Source organism: Lagenorhynchus albirostris, chromosome 11, assembly GCF_949774975.1.
Source record: "Lagenorhynchus albirostris chromosome 11, mLagAlb1.1, whole genome shotgun sequence".
NCBI lineage: Eukaryota > Metazoa > Chordata > Mammalia > Artiodactyla > Delphinidae > Lagenorhynchus > Lagenorhynchus albirostris.
Genome location: NC_083105.1, coordinates 3,885,185 through 3,889,330, shown reverse-complemented (window position 1 = coordinate 3,889,330; position 4,146 = coordinate 3,885,185).

The following is a 4,146-nucleotide window of genomic DNA, read 5'->3' as shown; positions in this document are numbered from 1 at the left end:
AAATAAATGAAATGTATTAAAGCCTGTCTTGATGTTTAAGATTATCCTGATTTTCAAACATGCATAGCGATTGTTATTACTAATCAGTATGCACAATTTATATTATCCAAACTTGCTTTCTACAAAAGTGATTTTCAAAATTTAGTGTGAAGAAAAATGGGTTAAATGCAGACCCCAGGCCCCGACCCTCAGGTCCGGGGCAGGCCTGGTAATCTGCACTTTCACTGGGCACCCAGGTGATTCCGATGAGATGGGCCAGAGACCACACCTTAAGGGGAGGCTGCTCTAGGGAGGTGGGGTGCGGGATGGAGAGGGAAGCGTGGGAGAGGAGGGGCTTATCTGATACCAAGGTGACAGGAGGTGCGCGCAGCAGGAGCAGGAGGGCGGCAGGGTCACTGGAAGGCTTACTCCCTGCCTGGAGCTGTTCTAATTTACATTTGTTAAAAACTAGCTGGCCTGAAAGCCACTAATCCGTATAGATCATTTCTCACAGTCTTAATTCAGTGGCTTCACAGCACACAGTAGAAAAGCTGCTGATTGGACCTGCTTTGGGGGCTCCCATCCAGTGTTCCCAGCACGAAACCAGGGAACTCTGTCTCCAGAGGGCTGTGCTTGCACTTTCTCTGGTGAATGTCGTGAAGGCAAATCATCATTTGGAACGGCGACTCCCGTGGTATCAAGAGTAGAAAAGAGCGCACCGTGGGTGGCACCGCCACACCTGTAGAGAGGGCGTCACAGGTAAAGGCGGGAATGCTTGGAAGTCAGAGTTCATAACTGGAGTTGTCCCTGGTAAACTAGCGGTTAGACTCTTGGAAGAGGGCCCTCGCCCTGGGAACACTCCCTGGCCAGCTGGAGAGCCCAGAGGAGTCACGGCCGTCCACTCCTTCCCTCTTGTCTCCACTCCGGTGGGCAGTGTGGAATTCTAGAATCTACCGCAGGGGTCCTCAGCTGTCTGACCCGGCCCCCCATTTCACAGGGGAAAACCCCAAATCTGGAATTCGTTCAACACACATTTATGGAGAATCTCCAGTGCACAGGCTGCATTTCTGCCGGGGGTCACGGTGGGTGCGAAGCTCACGCATCAGTCTTCTGGGGGCGTGACGGTGGGTGGGAGAGAGGGACCAAACGGGCTCCGGCCATCCCACCCACAGCTGGGGTCGAGCTGGGCCTTTGGCCCCGCCTGCTCCCTGGCTTTTCTCATCCCGTGCCCCCCCTCCCCCAGGCTCCTCGGGAACAGCCAAGCTCTCCTGGGGGCCGTGGTGCCTTGTCCAATCTACAAGTGTCCCCAGGCAGGACAGACGTAACCTGACCTGAAGTCTCTTCAAACAGATGGGAGGAGGCCCCCCAGAGCACACGCTGGATAAAGCGGTACCTGCCACCCCGTGTGTCACCCCCTTCCCTTCCTGTCTGGGTTTCTGTCTGGCTGCTCGGGTCTGACAAAGCTCTTTTCCTCTCTGGCTCCCGGCCCCTAAGTCCACCACTGGAAGGGAGACCAAGGTGCTTCCAGAGCCCAGGGAGGGGCCGGCCACTTCTTCTGTACAGCAGTGTCAATGGCCACCAGAGGGCCACCCTCCTGGGTTTAGAGGTCCAACTTCAGGAGATTTTCACCACATTTCATTAATTTCCCGGTGCAAATGCCTTCACGTTTCACAGCTCTGCCATCCACACATCTTACCTTGCTATTGGCAGACAGCACTTGGGATGTCATAGTCATTTACGTGGCTGGTCCATCATGGACCTGGATTATGCACAGTGATTAAAGACCTGGAGCTACCAGGTAGCTAAAACACCACACATTTAACTGAAAAGGAGCAGAAGAGAAGTTGCCGATGTGTCAGGTCTCAGCCACTTTGGAGGTGGGTGGCAGCACTCCGAACCCCAGAGCCCTTTGCTGGTCAGGAAACTGGACTCTGCCCCAACCCTGCACCAAACTGCCCCCCGGCAAGGTGGGGTCCCCCGGACTGAGCCCAAAGTCCAGTGACATCAGCTGGGCCACTCCACAACCTCGACTAAGTGCTCACCCTTAAATCCGCTGAAGGCCAGGCATCCAGATACTGGGTTTACTCATCTCTTCCGGGAAATGCACCCCTTGTTGGATGTTTCCCTGGTACCTTCTTCTGTGTCCCCACAGGGGCCCTGTGTCCTTCCCTCCAACCAGGGAGCTCATCCTGCCTGCTCCAGTTGGCAGTTCCTGCTTCTCGTCTCATAAATGGGGACTTGGGGCCTTCCTCATTTCACTCGAGACTCTTAAAACTATTCCTGTCCTCAAGAAAATGACTTGCCTAATAATTATCCACGTTTAGACATTTATGGCCACTGTTAACTTTTCAAGAAACTGTTACGAAATTAATGTGATTTTAACGCCAAGCTTTGGTGCGTGTGTTACTGGCCAGACTGAAAAACCATCTGCATTTGTAGTGCCTTTCCTCTCCTGCTTTTTTCAAACCGTGGTTCAAATCCTACCTGAAATCAATTTAGTGAACAGCAGCAGCAGTTTTAAAACAAAAATAATAGGTACATGGCACGTTTCAAGGTAAGAGCTGTTTTGAGAACTGTTCTTTCTTACACTCATGTGTAGAGGTTGGTGTGTACGCTGGGCCACCCTGTAAAATGGAACTGTGGGTGGAAGTAGAAAAAGCTAAGAGTCACTGACTTACAGAGTGTCTGTGTTTGGCACATGTGGGCCGTAGCCGCTGGCATCAAACCAAATCTCACAGTCCCCTGAGCCCTGTGGCACTCCTGGCCTCGGCACTGCGCACTGACCTCCAGCTCCCTGCTCTCCCGGCTGCTCGCCCCGTCAGTCACTGGACCTCCAGCCAGCTCTGCTCTGTCTAGGTGTCCCATCTGGGCCTCTTCCTTTGCTTTCATTTACACGCTCTTCCCTTCCCACTCTCTTCTATTAGGCCCAGAAAATATTTCCAGGTTCTATCACCCCAAATCAGCCCCCCTGCCACCCTGTGCCAGGCCCCCATCCCCACCCTCACCCTCAGGCTCGCTCGTTCCTTCAGGAACAGCTGCATCTCCAGTCCGATGGCCCCAATGCACCTCACACACTGAGGCTGACCTGGCAGGCACTTCATCCTCAGGAAACATGCCACGAGACACCATCATCAAGTCCTCCACACTCTTTCTCATCCCCCACGTCCATTCCACCAGCAAGGGCTGTAGATTTACCTCCAAATACGCATCTCTCTGCCGCCACTATTTCCTTCCCAGACTGTAAGTGGCTCTTTACAGGAAACTGCCCTCAGCAGGAAGCCCCTTTTCCTGTCCCTTTAGCAAAGCTATATTGTAAGTAACCTTTAAACCGGGCACCCCCACGCTCTACTCGTCTCTGGCCCAAGCACACCTTTCAAATTTTTTTTTTTTTTTTAAATTTTGGCCGTGTTGATCTTCGTTGCTGTGCGCGGGCTTTCTCTAGTTGCGGTGAGCGGGGGCCACTCTTTTGTTGCAGTGCACGTGCTTCTCACTGCGGTGGCTTCTTTTGCTGCGGAGCACGGGCTCTAGGCACGCGAGCTCAGTAGTTGTGGCTCGCGGGCTCTAGAGTGCAGGCTCAGTAGTTATGGCGCACGGGGTTGGTTGCTCCGCGGCATGTGGGATCTTCCCGGACCGGGGCTTGAACCCGTGTCCCCTGCACTGGCAGGCAATTTGGACTCTTAACCACTGCGCTATCAGGAAAGGCCCTCAAATCTCTTTTTAATCACACAATACCTTGCCTAGCTTATCAGTTCTTTCCGTAAATCAAAGAAGTAGAAATGAAGAATAAGTAATTAACATGACCAGATCTCTTCCCCAGCTTCCCTTTCAGTAATCTCCTGAATAAACCGTGTGACCAAACTGTGTGAACAAGATAACATCCAGAGGAAGATCACAGTATGGTGACGACTCTGACCGCTCCCCACCTCCCCCCACACCCCCCTTCTCAATGATTGAGATTACTTCTCTGTTTCCTTTTGAAAACTCTCATGGCCGAGCAGAATCTTTGGAGGTGGTTTCTTGGGGACGCTGAGTCCCCCATCTCCCCAGACTGCCGGCATTCTGATTAAAAGCAGCTTTCCTGTCTACCATTTGTGAGTACCGATTTTGTAAGCGGAGAGCAGCAGGTCCCCCTATTCCATAACAAGACAGCTGCTGTCACGGCCTCCC